This window comes from Antechinus flavipes, chromosome 2 (genome assembly GCF_016432865.1).
Source record: "Antechinus flavipes isolate AdamAnt ecotype Samford, QLD, Australia chromosome 2, AdamAnt_v2, whole genome shotgun sequence".
In the NCBI taxonomy this organism is placed as follows: Eukaryota; Metazoa; Chordata; class Mammalia; order Dasyuromorphia; family Dasyuridae; genus Antechinus; species Antechinus flavipes.
Genome location: NC_067399.1, coordinates 648,000,815 through 648,016,998, shown reverse-complemented (window position 1 = coordinate 648,016,998; position 16,184 = coordinate 648,000,815).

Genomic DNA, 16,184 nt, shown 5'->3' with positions numbered 1-16,184 from the left:
AGCTCTTTCCTTTGTGCTTATTTTATGTGAAATAATTTCTCCTGTTATTCCTTTCCCTTCCTCCTTCGTCTACTCCATCACTCTTTCTCACTCTTAAATTTTATTTTTTTAATCATCCCATCATAGTCTACTCACATTCATGCCCTTCATCTATAGTTCTTCTAACTTCCCTAATAATGATAAAGTTCTTAGTAGTTACAATCTTCCCATTTAGAAATGAATGTAAACAGTTTAACTTATTGAATCCCTTGTACTTTGTCTTTCAAGTCTATATTTTATGCTTCTCTGATTCTTCTTTTTAAAAGTCTATTTTCCAGTGTAATGTTAGTCTTTTCATTACAAATGCTTGAAAAATCTTTGATTTCAACCATTTCCACTTTTTCTTCCAAAGAATTTTACTGAGTTGTGCTGGGTAGGCTGTTCTTAATTGTAGTTCTACTACCTTTGTTTTTCAGAATATCCTAAAGCCCTAAATTCCTTTGAGTTAAAGTGATTAAATGTGTGATCCTAATTGTGGCTCCAGATTTGAATTTTTTTCTTTCTCACTGCTTGGCCTAAAAGCTCTAGAATTTGACTATAAGATTCCCAAAAGTTTTCATTCTGGGATTTTTTTTCAGGAGATGATTGGTAGAATCTCTTAATTTTCATTTTACTCTCTGACTCTAGGACATCAGAGCATTTTTTCCTCCATTTAAAAAAACTATATGATGTTTAAGGTTTTTTTTTTCTTTAATCATGGCTTTCAAGTACTCCAATAATTCCTAAATTATCTCTCATTGATTTAATTTCCAACTCAAATGCTTTTCTAAAGAAATATTTTCTTCTTCATCTTTCATACTTTTAATTTTATTTTATTAGTTCTAGATATTTCATGGAGTAATTAGCTTCCATTTGCTAAATTCTAATTTTAAGGAATAATTTTTTCCAAGTAGATTGTGTGCTTCTTTTTTCCAATTTGACCAATTCTACTTCTTAAGAAGTTCTTTTCTTCAATGAATTTTATACATTTTTTTCTATTTGGCAAGTTCTGAATTTTCAATCATTCTTCTTTTACAGTGGATTTGTGTGCCTCTTAAATCATTTCTTCAATATTTTGTGCTTCTTTTGTCAAGCTATTGCCTTTTTTGAAATTTTCTTGCATCACTCATTTTTTTTCAATTTTTCTTCTACCTCTTCTATCTGATTTTTAAAATCCTTTTTTTGTATTCTTCCAAGAATTTTTGTTGGGCCTCTATCCAATTCATATTTTTCTTTGAGGCTTTTCTTGGTGCTGCTTTGACATCACTTTTTTCTGGGTTTCTGCCTTGATCTTTCTTATCACCAGAGTAATTTGTTATGATTGGTTGCTTTTGCTCATTTTTTAGCCTGTCTTGGCTTTAAATTTTTTGTTGCTGTTGGCTCTTACTACTGGAGTTAAAGAGAGATAATGTCTCAAGCTTCAGAATTTTTTATGTTGCTATTTCAGAGCTAAATTTAGTGTTCTATATGTTTTTGGTGCTTCCAAGTAAGTATGATCTATGAAGAGATGTAGCCATTGCTCTCCTAGCCTTTGCTCTGGTATTTACCCAAGAAGGTGCCTGATCAACAATTCTAGTACTTCTCTAGAGCCTTGATCTGCAACGAGGCTTCTCACTCTCCTATGGCCATAATTTCCAGCATTATCATCTGTCTTAAAATAGAGTTTATGATCCTTACTCCCCTGAGTGACCATAAGCACTTTTCTCTGCCTGGAACTGTGATCTGAGTTGCTGCTTCCCTGTTTCCAAAAGTGCTATTAATTCTTTAGGCCCTGCTTCTGGGACAAAAACAATTGTATGGACAATTCAGCAGAGTTTGGAATCTAGCAACAACAAATGTTTCATGTAATCTTCTTCCAATCAGTTGTCTAAATCACCCCCCCTCTCTCTTACACACACACACACACACACACACACACACACACACACACACACCAGCCATGGGCTGAGAGGTCTCAAAATTGCTGCCACTGCCAATCCAACCACCTCCAAAATCTGTGTTACATTCCAGGTCTGACACTTGGATGAAACAGACCTTTTTTGCCAACCCCCTAAATTATCTTGAACTAGAAAGTTGTTTTATCCAATCTTTTGTTGCTTTTGATTTGTGGTATTATTCTAGAGTTGTTTGAAAGGAAATTTGAGAGAGCTCATCTAATTACTTTTCCACTGCGCCATCTTGACTCTCTTAAAATGCATCTTTTTTTTTTTAATTTTATTTTATTTAATAATAACTTTGTATTGACAGAATCCATGCCAGGATAATTTTTACACGACATTATCCCTTGCAATCACTTATGTTTCGTTTTTTCCCCTCCCTCTCTCCTCCCCCCCCCCAGGATGGCAAGCAGTCCTATATATGTTAAATATGTTGCAGTATATCCTAGATACAATACATATTTGCAGAACCGAACAGTTCTCTTGTTGCACAGGGAGAATTGGATTCAGAAGGTAAAAATAACTCGGGAAGAAAATCAAAAATGCAAATAGTTCACATTCATTTCCCAGTATTCCTTCTTTGGGTGTAGCTGTTTCTGTCCATCATTTCTCCAATGAAACTCAGTTAAGTCTCTTTGTCAGAGAAATCCACTTCCATCAGAATACATCCTCATACAACATCGTTGTCGAAGTGTATAATGATCTCCTGGTTCTGCTCATCTCACTTAGCATCAGTCCATGTAGGTCTCTCCAAGCCTCTCTGTATTCATCCTGCTGGTCATTCCTTACAGAGCAATAATATTCCATAACATTCATATACCACAATTTACCCAGCCATTCTCCAATTGATGGACATCCATTCATTTTCCAGTTTCTAGCCACTACAAACAGGGCTGCTACAAACATTTTGGCACATACAGGTCCCCTTCCCTTTTTTAGTATCTTTTTGGGGTATAAGCCCAATAGAAACACTGCTGGATCAAAGGGTATGCACAGTTTGATAACTTTTTGGGCATAATTCCAGATTGCTCTCCAGAATGACTGGATTCGTTCACAACTCCACCAACAATGCATCAGTGTCCCCGTTTTCCCGCATCCCCTCCAACATTCATCATTATTTTTCCCTGTCATCTTAGCCAATCTGACAGGTGTGTAGTGATATCTCAGAGTTGTCTTAATTTGCATTTCTCTGATCAATAGTGATTTGGAACACTCTTTCATGTGAGTGGTAATAGTTTCAATTTCTTCATCTGAAAATTGTCTGTTCATATCCTTTGACCATTTATCAATTGGAGAATGGCTTGATTTTTTATAAATTTGAGTCAGTTCTCTATATATTTTGGAAATGAGGCCTTTATCAGAACCTTTAATTGTAAAGATGTTTTCCCAGTTTGTTACTTCCCTACTAATCTTGTTTGCATTCCTTCTGTTTGTACAAAGGCTTTTTAATTTGATATAATCAAAATTTTCTATTTTGTGATTGGTAATGGTCTCTAGTTCATCTTTGGTCACAAATTTCTTTCTCCTCCACAATCTTAAAATGCATCTTAAAAAAAGAGAAGACTCTTATTGAAGCAGTGATAAAGAGGGAGTATATTGTAGACATAAGAGATATCCATGCAAACACACAGAGAGTAGAGATGGTCTGTCATGTATAAGTAAGAGTCCTTGAAAAAGGCCAATTTGTCTGGATTATAGAAAGTACACAAGAGATAGTAATGCCCACTAAATTTGGGGTGATTAATTGAAGCCAGGAAGAATAAGACAAGAAGAATCTAACTCTAAGAAACAGAGTAGATTGTCACATGAGACAAAAATTTATTAGCATAGAATTATCTCAATAGAATATTCCAGAAAATAAAGATTTCTGAAAAAAAAAAAAGACAAGGGGGAATGCAAGTTAGGAAGAAGAAGTAGACAGACCACCTGTTTTACATGAATTTTATGAATTTCAAGGCAATCCTGAAAGAAATTGTTTGTTGGTGTTTTTTTTTCCAATTATCACAGAGTAATATGTACTTAATTATTCCCTACAAATACTCATGCACAGAAGAGTGAAATAGAAATAATATTGAGTTTGATACTGTAGAACTTGCATTCAAATTCTGAGTCTCCTATTTGCTATTAGTAGCATTTGGGGCAAGTCTTTTCACATCCTAATGCTTCAGTGTTCTCATCTGTAAAAACAGGAATTTGAACCAGATGACCTCTAAGTATTGTTCTAGCTCTGAATTTATAACCTATAAGATAGGAGCCAATTTCTTGCATTTCCTACTTTAATTTTCTATGGTCAGAAAATTTTTCTATTGTCTGCCCATTTTCTTAACCTATTATTTAGCTATTAAATCTTTGTTAAAGTAGGGGTAGAGGGTTCACTTTCCCAAGCTTCAAGGATTTTGTGCAATTGTTTTCTGAGATTCTTCTGAGGACCTTACTACAAATATTCATTTTTACCCTGAAACTGTTAGGAGTGTCTCCATACCACTGTAGCTGTAAGATCTAGTGTTCTTATGAAACAGAGTCCTGCCTTTCTAGAGCTGTGGCCAGGACTGGGATCAGGACTGGGACTGCACTGGCGTAGAATAGTGGGACACCCCCCTATTGCTACAGACCTTTTCTGTTGGCTTTAAGTTGGCTTCAGCTGGAAAATATTCTATTCAATCTTTTTGAATGATCTGACATGAAAATTTGTTTAAAGTCATTATTTAAAGGAACTTGAAGAAGTTTGGGGAAGATATTGGGTGATTCCTGCCTTTACACTCTCATCTTGGCTCTGTTTCTCCTATTTCCTATTTTAAAAAGCTTAATGGTAGATAATTGTGAGGCATAAAATGAATTTTCCAATGAAAGGATTATATTCAATTAAATATATGACATAGAGACTCGCACTCTTTTCAAAACCATTTGAAATGGAATGCATTCTCAAGTTTACTATACACATTAGAAATATAACAAAGAGACTGAATTTTCCTTTTTCATACTGACATAACATATCATACTGATAAATTTAATGTCTCCATTTTAATCAATCAGCTAATAAGTCCTCTATTTTATTGGGGTTTTCTGCCCCCAACCCTCCTTATTTTGTTAGTAATTACGTTATTTGCAGTTTTAGTAATCTCTTCTTTGATTTACGGATTTTTTTATTATGTTGTTTGAGGGTTTTTTGTTGGTTTTCTAAAATGTTTTTTGATGGTGCTAACTCAGTTAGTATTTATTAAACCCCCTACTCTGTACCATGCACTAGGGATTATATATAAAAAAAAAAAGCAAAAAATAGTCCCTGTCCTTGAAAATGGTTTTATTGTATACCCAGTTCCTTGAAAACTAAAGAAATTGGGAAGTCATTCAATACTTATTTTTCTTCATACTTGAAGAGGACCAAAGTGACATTAGTTTCACAGAGTCATTATGTTGTGTCTGACTGGCTGATCAGACCAAAATGAATTTGGAAAGTTCTACCACAGGTCAGGCACGAATGGACTGTATGAACATTTGGCATGGGTATGTCTCTAAAATTGCACATTTCATGTATCTTATGAGATTGCAATTATACTTTGTCCAGAGTACAAAACCTTCTTTGATGTGAGCACACCATACTGGACAGTCTTGTGCCAGTATCTCACACATCTAACAATTGATATTAAAATTCTTTAGAGAGCTCTTGAAAGTGTCCTTATTTTGCTTCTTCTGACCTGAATGTGAGTACTTGCTTTTTGTAAACTCTTCATAAGAGAGTCTTTTAGGCAAACATCCATTTGTCATTCAGACAATGTGATCAGCCCATCATTTCCCTCTATAGAGTAGTTTGAATGTTTGGCATTTCAGCTAGAGAAAAGACCTCATTGACTTATAGCTAATCTTGCTGAATGATCTTCAGTATCTTGCTAAGAAAATTCAAATGGAAGTGATTTAGTTTCTTGGCATGGTGCTAGTATACTGTCCTGGTTTCACAGGTATACAACAAGGTCAGCACAAAATCTTTTCAGTTTGGTAGACAGCCTTATACTTCTTCAAGAATCAAGAATCATGAAATCATCTTCTTATACTTCTTCGCTGCCACACTTTCCATCAGTATCTCTCAAACACTAAGCTAGCTCTGGCAATGTATGCATCAACTTCATTATCTATGTGGAAATTTCTGGAAAGTATTCTGTCAAGGTAAATTAAATTACTCACAACATTAAAAATGCTAAAATCAATGATTCTAGAATGGATGGTGTAGTGATGGCTGTGGAGAACCTATTAGTGTTGAACGCCAGGTCAAAATTAATACAGACAGAAGAGAGTTGATCCATACTTTTTGAACCTCAATCTCAAAGGCTGCATTAAGAGCACAATCATCTGCAAACAAAACAAAAAAATATGCCCCAATTTTCCCTCCATTTTATCCTTGGCTTGTAGCCTTTTATATGAAATAATTCACTATCAAGGGAGTAGTTGATTTTGATACCGCTTTCATCTTCATTAAAAGTGTCTGACAATATCCTTGAAAACAGTAAATTAGAAAGCATGGGAGAAAGTACAACAGCATTAACTATTATCCAGAATGCATACAATCATATCAACTTTTCTTAGTGAACAAATTTTGCCATGAACTTCCACAAGCCCTTGTGACTGATTTGGTCAGATCAAGAAACATTATTACAGACTTCTATTCTGTTCCTGGCATTTCTTCTGGAGTTATCAGGGAGCAAATATTATATTTACCATTTCTTGGCCCTTATGAAGCTATGCTGACTCTCAGATAAATGGACATCATCCAGATTAAGTATATCAGTTTATTAAAGAGAACTCTGACAACAATCGTGTCAACCATGACTAAGAGAGAAACAAATCCTTATCTCCCTTGTAATTTCCAAAAGACAACTTATTTCCTTCACCTTTATGGAAATGGACAATGACATCAGTCTCAAATTTCCTCTTATCATATAACCCAGAAGATTTTAGTCAACTTTGTATAAGCAATATACTCCCTACCTTGTAAATCTCTGCTGAAATACATTCAGTACAGGCACTTTGCTACACAAGAGAACTTAATGGCATTCAAAACCTCTTCTTCAGCTGGAAGTTCAACTAGAGAGGAAGTTCCTTTAACCTTAGGTCAATGGCTTCAACATAGGTTGATAATAGTAGTCTGTTCAGAACACTATAAAAGTGTTCAGTCCTTGTATCTAATCAATGTGGTTTCATCAGTGCTGAGTAGATGAGGTGCACCGTAGATCTTTGATCCATAAATAGCCCCCAAGGAATCGTAAAAGCAATTTGGATTATTACTATAGATATAAAATTATTTTTTCTGACTTCTTACCATTCCAAGAATCTTGCATATCTCTAAGCTTTACTTGCATCTAATTTTGATGGAGTTAAATGCTGACTTCTTAGAGGAGAAACTATCCTGCTGCTTGACCCTGTGGAGCTATTTTTCATTTAGTAACTTCTGAATATCCCTATCATTTCAATCAAGTCAATCCTGATATTTGTGAGCACTCCATCACAGATGAGTAAAAATGGTGCTATATAACAAATAACTAAAAGCTGCCTACTTCTTTTCTGTTTCACTTTAGCCAACAGTGTGTTGGCTCAGCTTTTCCTCCAAATTAGCAACAAATTGTTGATGCAGGGAGAAGTCCTCTAATTTGTTGGCTTTAAGTTTTCTGGTAGTCATGTTGCGTATTGTTGAATGTGAATGTTTAACGTGGAGAGGATAAGTCTATGATTGGTCCAGCACTCTGTGCCACACATCACCTTCATTATTCTCACATTCTTCATATCTCTTCTCCTTATTATGATAGTTTATTAAATGCCGATGTTTGTACCAAAAGTGCATCCCTGAAGTTTTATTGCATTTAGGTAAATGGAAGACAGTGAAAATGATCATGAAATGGATAAATTTTCAGTAGTATGTGACCATTGCTATTGCTGTTTCCAGCTCCATTCTTCCCAAGGTACCTCTTGATATAACTGTGCCTAATTTAACATTAAAAATCATCCAGAATTCATTTGAGTACATTAATGATGAGGATCTCCAGGCCTTCATAAATTTTTTTCTTTAACTTGATAAGAGTTTGTCATGGTGGGGGCATTAGACTTTCCTGCAAGTGGCATTTGCATTATTATGAACCTGTTGTTCATTTTTGGGAACACATACAAGCATGTTGAATATATTAGTTTGGATTATGGAATCTACACCAGCTTCATAGTGTTCTTCATCACAATAGCACTTCAGAAAAATATGTGTCCATGTCTGACTTCAGTAAGCAAAACTTTCATTTGTCAGTCTTGTTTCACTCAGAGATGTTATTTGGATGTGATATCTACTGAGTTCTCTTATAGCAAGAGCTGTTCATCTTTCAGGTCTACTGGATTTCATATTGTCCATAAATGTGTGCATATTCCATGTACCAGTAGAGAGTGGAATTATCTTCAAAAAAGTTTTTTGTATATTTTTAGTCTTTTTACTAGACCTGCCCCAGCATGCAAAACAGGATTGGTTTAGGTAAAATATACAATTTTAGGGTGTTATTTTAGCTCCTTCATTCCAGGAGGTGATCAATGCAGTTCTTTTTTTAAAAACAATTCATATACCTACAGGACTTCAGACTCTCAGTATGATTTCAGCCCAGTAAGAAGATGACCCTATGCTCTGGACTACCTTGTGCAGGACCATGACTACAACTCCCAGTATATTTACACCTGCTGTTTTGTTATTGCTTTGTTATCACAAGACATCAAAGTAGGCAAAAATGGTAAAATAGTATGGGTGATGTCTTTTGACTCATGCATAAATTATATTTAAATGAGACAGAATTGTTCAAAGTCAATTACCTCATTGTCTCTTCCAGAGTCATCAGAGTCCAGTGGAAAGACAAAAGTCAAGACAATTGGTGATAGCTTGGGATGCAGTCGATGACCTTGGTTGTCTATCCAAGTTGGAAACACTCCACAACAACTGCTCCTGTGGCCTTTATGATCCACTGGACCTAAATTTTCACATCTCCCTATTTGCCCAGGGAAGTCTTCATATGCTTGAGGTAGATTTCCCTCTAATTCACTGGCAGATCTGTGACATGTTTGTTACCATCAACCTGGTTTAGCCCATCTCCTGAAATGGCTTTGTTGGGATCTGGACTCTAAGCATGCTATACTTTTTGGAACTACAGGTAAGAATTAAGTGGCAGATAAGAGACCAAAAGTGAAAAGCAGACCTAAAAAAAAGGATTTGGAAATCTGTGCATCAGAAGTACTAGTGTTCCTTGAACACTCACACACCTAAAGAAATCAATCAGTAAACATGAATTAAAGACCAGCTGTGTGTCATACATTTCAACAAAAAGAGGCAAAAGACAGCCAGCTCTCAAAGAGCTCACAATCCAATTAACGCTAATAGGAATACTAGTTCATAAATTTAAAAATGTTATAAAGAGAATTAAAACCCTTTGGAATATTTTAATTGACTAATATATCTATTTACCAAAAGAAAATCACTTACAGAAAAGGAAGGAAATAATAATATAAAAAAGGATTGAAGACAAATATACAGAATACATACCTGCATCAGACTCACAACAAAAGTCATTGCCTATCATTATTATGAATTACATAGACTTGAACAAGAGACTGAATATTTGCCTTTTTCAGAAGCTAAAATTGTGACTGCTAGTACCTTAATGAGATCACATGGGAAAGAAAATGGAATTATTAGTTTTGAGAATTGGTGCCTATTTTTTCCAAGCAGGCAATTCTTTTTTCTGTGGTCTCTGTCTAACAAGCCTATCCCCAATATACCCATATTCCTCCCTTAACTCCTCTGACTCAATTTCTATGGACACTTGTTTTCTTTCAGTGTCTCTAACTGGTCCTAGAAAGCTGAAGTCAAAATTGAGTATGATCTCCCAAGGGGAAGAAAGTGTTAGAACTGGCTTCAGATTGTTGACTGGGGAATGAGACCTAGTGTCTTTCTATTTACCACTAAATCTGAAGATAAATCTCTCTGGATGAGGTACACATCTTATTCACAAAGGGCCATTGTTATCTCTCAATTCAATCCCATTTTCTGATATTTAATTTCATCTTGACTTCAAAGAATGGATTCTGGGTAGTTTTGGATTCTTTTTCTTTCTTCTGTTATTTCAGGCATGAAATGGTTTCTTCCACCAACCTATAGGGACATAGATGTTTCACATTAGCCATGGACCATCTCCCTCTCCTCTGACACAAGAGAGGCAGTCATAATAAAATGGAAACATCATCTTCCCCTAAGACACTTTTCACTTTTCTCATTTTTGTCTTAGCTATATTAGGAATAGAGGGGCTCTTTAGTCACATCACTGAGTCTTGTGGCAGTTGCCTCTGATGTTGGTGATCGATTTCTCAGCTCTCAGCTCTATTACCTGATAAAATTTGCTATTGTTTTCCTTCTGTCATAGACCTTCATTCTCCATTATTTTACAATTTCCTCCTCGAGTTGCTTGACTACTCCTAGATGACCTGTCATTGGAGAAACTCCTTCAAAATCATGCTTTGCCTGAGACCAAGAAGGAAGGAATATATTGGTGGCAAATAATTTCTTGCATAACCTCAGGGAACTGAGATTTTTATTGTTCCTATGGTTTCTCTCAGATTGCAGCTGCTACTCTTTTATACTCTGGGCCAAGATTCTCTGCTTTCTCCCTCCCCACCTTTATTGCCCTTAGAAGGGGACAATATAACTATCTGCAGATAACAAGAAGGAAAAGTAAATATCTCTTTGTCTGGAGAATTTCTTCATTTGCACATTGAAATTTTTTTCTCTCTCTCTATCCCTCTAATTCTGTACATCCTGGCCCTGGCTTTGTATACCTCTGGTATCTCAAGAAATTATACCATCACCTATGTAGGATTTAATATCTGGACCAAGTAGACATAAAATGCTGTTTAATATGCATAAGAGGTGATATGACTCAGAAAAGTGATTAATTCAGGTACAGAGATATGGCATGGTAGTAATATAGGATTTCTGGGCATCTACACAATCTTTGTGTGTATGTGTGAAAAACAGAATATCTAATAAATTATTGGCTTTCTTTAAAAATTAAAAGGAATAAAGTGGCTGAGCAATGAGAACCATGGGAGGAAATGACCACTATATCTTAATATTCATAATAATGAAAGAAAATCAATTACAGTATCACATGCATCTTAGAGTTTGGCAGGTTGGATTTTGAAAGGTTCAGAAATGCAATAGGTAATATCTCATGGCCTAAATTTTTATTAAGGAACTAAACTCTCAAGAAGAAAATTGCACCAAAAAAAATCATTCCAATGAATTGAGGGTGGAGGAAGATGGTGATCTATCTAGGGAAACTGATGTGAATGGGGAACCTTGGACTGACAAATTCAATCAACTCAAATTTTAAAGACATGCATATAGTATTGTTAAAAGAGTAAGGAATATAGAATTAGTGAACTACTTTGTTTTGTTGAATAGTAGAGTCAGGAAACTGGAAAAAACTGAGGAGTGAGAGATGAGATATTACTGGTAATAATATTTTTTCCTAAGAGTTTGTCTGTGAAACATAGATAAAATAATCAAGTGGATTTTTTTTAAAAGATGGAAAATACCTGAGAATATAGGCAATGAAAAAGGATCTAGGAGATAAAAACTGAAGAGAGAGAGAAAAAAGATTGATGGGGATAGTACCTGGAGAAGATAGGATGTATATGTATAAGTATACCAAAGCACATCAATCAGCCAATATACATTCATTAAGCAGATACTATGTGCCAGACGTTGTGCTAAGTGCTGAGGATATAAAAAGGAGTAAAAAAAAAAAAAAAAAAGTCCTTGTCTCAAAGAACTTAAAAAAATCAATGAGAAATATAATATGCATACAAATATAAAAAATAACCTATATAAAGGATAAATGGGAAATATGTAAAAGACAGGAAGCACTAGAAATAAGAGATATTGTGGAAGACTTCCTATAAATTTATTTGGGAGCTAAAAAAGTCAATGAGATCAGTAGGAAAAGAAAGCCTGAGGGATAGGCAGAGAAAATTCCAAGACCAGAGAAGTGGATGTCTTCTTCATTGAACAACCAGGAAAACAGTATCATGAATCAAAGACTACATGTTGAAGAGTAAGGTGTAAAGAAGACTCAAAAATTAGAAGGGTACTAGGTAATGAAGGGCTTTGAATAGCAAACACAGAATTTTGCTCCTAATGGCAAGGGAAAGCACCTAAAGTTTATTGAATGTGAGAATGAAGGATGACATATGTTGTAGGGAAATCACCTTAATGGATGAATGGATAATAAATTGAAATGGAGAGGGATTTGAGGCAGGCAGACCAATAGCAAGCTGTTATGATAATCTAGGTATCATGTAATGAAAACCTGCACTAGAGTGGTAACAGTGTCAGAGGAGAGAAGAGGAAATATCCAAGAGATGCTCAAAGTTGAAATTAGCCAACTATGGCAAAACTTTAGATATAGTCAATAAGAGGTAGTGACAAATTCAGCATTATTCATAGATTGTGAGCCTAAGGTACTGGAAAGATGGAGTTTCCTTCTACAATAAAAAGTAGGCACAGTGGAAGGTTTGGTGGGGGGGGAGGGCAGGAACTAATGGGTTCTATTTTAAACACATTGAGTTTATAATGTCTACTGGATATCTGGTTTGAGATGTCTGAAAAGAAGTTAGAAATATGAGATTGGAGATCAACAGAAAGACTGAGGCAAGAAAAGTGAACTTTAAAATTATCAACATAGACATAGTAATTAAATCCATGGTTGCTGATGAAATAATAAATAGAGAGAAATAAAGAAATCCCAAGACAAACCATCTGAAAAACACCTATGATTAGAGAGCATGATCTGAAGGAAAACAGAAAAAGTGGCAAGATATATAAGAAGAAAATCTAGAAGAGAATGATATTCCAAAAACCTAAAAAGAATAGAGTATCAGAGAGAAAAGAGTGATCAACAGTGTTAAAGACTACAGAGAAGTAAAAAAAAAAATGAAGTTTCAGGAAAAAGCCATTGATTTGACAGCTTTCAAGAGAGAAACCCTGGATGAAATGAGAGAATTTGGTCTTTTTAAACTAACTTCTTCAACAGGTCTCAGTTTGATTAAGACCACAGTATAGATATTTTGAGAAGATGGGATACACTGGGATCACTTGAGCAAGTCAAAGGGATAATTTTTTTAAGGATTAAGGCCCCTTCATCATGTCAAATGGATGATGGAAAAAGCACCAGAAAGCAACCAGAAAGAAGGAATAAAGAAAAGGAAATTATTAGCAAATGATCTCAATTTTTATATAAAATGTGAGGCAAATTTCTCAGCAAAGAGTGGGGGTGGGGGAGCCATGGAAGGCTTCAGGAGAAATGGAAAGATTTTGAAAAGCTTCTGTGAACAGTGGGATAATGAGCTGATAAGGGGACTTATAATAGGATTGCCTAGCAGCAATGAGGACGCACTTGAGGTTATATAACATAAGTGTGTAGGGGACCCACTAAGAACAATTATATGATTTTCTCCAACTTTGTTCAGCAACATGTGTATGTAACCATGAAGGTAATGAATGGTGACAGTGGTCCAAGACTGAGAGTTTCCAGACATAATCAGCAATATGATAAAGGATCCCTGACAACCACAGGAATAGCATTGGTTGAACATTATGGAGAAAAAAATTTAAGCAGGCTGCAAAAAAAAAATTTTCCTCTCCCATGTTATTGTTCAGTCATTCAGTTATGTCTACTTTATATGACTCCATGAACTTTTTGTCCATGTGGTCTCTGAAAAAATAATGGAGTTACTTGATATTACCTTCTCCAGTGTGCCCCCATTTTACAGATGAGGAATTGAGGCAAGTAAGGGTTAAGTAACTTGATCTAATAAGTGTCTGAGGCTAGATATCAAATCAAATCTTCCTGACTACAACCTTGAAGTACTATCCATTTTACTACATAACTGCTCTCCTTTAGTGATCTCCCCAAAGAGATGATATTGCTCTGGGAAGGAGTGAATGTTTTCTCACTAAATGTCTTCAAATGAAACCTAAATAACTTTATTAAAGATATAGAGGAATTGTTGCCAAGTATAGATTACACAGAAAACTTTAAATCACAGGCCCAGACTGGAGGAGCCTATGATAGTCCTCTTCTTTTCTGTTTTATAGATGAGAAAATTAAGGCACTTAGGAGTTAAATGGTTGGTCCATGGTCACAAGTATCAATTAATAATCAATTAATCAGTTGTATCTTTAAATTTGAAGTGAAAAGGTTAGAGCTCTTCCCTTGTCCGTTTTCTTCCTAGGCTGATCTTTGAAGTCTACACCAATGTTTTATGATTTTGTAATATGTTTTATGTATCTTCAGATCTCTCTCAATGTCTAACACAGGTGTTGAATAAATGTTTATTTAATTGAATTATTCAGTTGACAATGAAGAGACAGATGTCCATCTACAGAAACCAGAAAAATTACAACAGAACCTTCAGTGCAGGCCACTATTACAGAATGCAGGTTCTGGAAGGCAGAATAAAAGAATGGGCATTGATATGCTGGACAACCTAGGAAAATCTTCCCAAATTTCTGGAAGAGAACCTAAGATGAGAAATAAAGCCTCTCTAAAACAAGGCTGAGACATATTTCTTAAATTAGATTTTGTAATGGGCTGAGGCTTGAGTTGATGCACTGAGGTCCCAAGCACATGAGGCTAAATAGTAATTGGACCATACTCTATTAATATATAAGCTTGGAGAAAGAATGGCCCCCGCCCACTCTTTGTGCAAGTTCTGATGTGTTGTATAGGAAATGACGATTTTGGTGGGTGGAGGCAAGGGAGTGGAAAAGGAAGGGGAAGGAGAGACTTTTGGCATTGCCATTGCATTTAACTCAGCTCAGATCTCTCTCTGTTAGCTGGCTTCCTGTCGTAGCTGTCCATATTGCTATCACAATCTTTCTTGCCCATATTGCTATCGAAATCCTTATTCATCTCTTCACTTCAATAAATATTAAAGATTTTTCCCTTAACCTGAATTCCTGACTCCGGCTGACTTTAAATACGTGGTCATTACAAGATTTGATATTTATAATTGATTATGTCAAATAACAAATGAAAGAACATGTGGAAGGAAGTGTTTTGTAAATGCTAAGATTTTTTTTGTCTTTTTTTCCCCAAGTTTTGAAAATGGCAATTAGCAATTTTTGGTGCATATCTGAACTTATATGAATCTTTCCTTTCATTCTTATCTAGCCTAATTAACACCCTTACTCACAACAAAGTACATTTATTTTATTCTAGTGGCATATTAAGTCCCTAATATAAGGGAATCCACAGGACACATATGAAGAATAGAGTTTGTAGTTATTTTAAGAGGTGTAGACAATCAGGCAGGATAGTTCAAGTCCCATATTCATGCTGAGTCCTAAAATGTCTCCCCTTAACAAGGAGACTGCCTACCATTCAATGGCCATAACACAGCCAGATTCTAAATGACTTGGAGGTAGTAAAGCATAATGTGTGGGTGAGAGGAGGGAAGAACATCAGATGAAGCATATGGAAATCTAAATTAAGCTCCTAATTCTTCTACTTACTAGTTCTGACACCTTGGTCAAAACACTGAATTCCTCTGAACCTTTGTTTCCCTTCCTCACCCATTTCCCCCAAAAAATAATAGTAAATATAGATTAAATGATCCTCTAGGATAATTTTACACTAAAATTCAACTTTTCATTAATTTTATAATCTGACAACCTGAATGGAGTATTAATTTGGAGTTATGAAGATTTGAGTTCAAATTCTGCTTCTGAAAACTTCCTAGCTGTTATGTCCCTTTGCAAGCAACTTAATCTCACTGAGTCTCAGTTTCCTCATATGTAAAATTATAAGTTTGGATGAGATAGATCCTAAAATTACTTCCATTTCTAAATGTATGATCTACATTCATGTGAAATGTAAGGGCAAGAAGTACAAGAAATCTAAGTATAACCTTTGTGCCATTATATGACACACTCTTGCACTTAGAACTCCTATCCCCCCCCCCAAAAAAAAAAGGTAGTTCTACTTGATCATTCAGATGGTTGGTACTTCTTCTCACACTCTCCCTTATACTTTTCAAAAAGGATAATAGGGACTTTGCTTTTTTTAAATTTTATCTGATCTGTTGTTTTAGCTATGATTTCGCATTGGTTCTTCTCAATACCCAATATAAGTATCATTGGGAAGAATCAGCAAATACTGT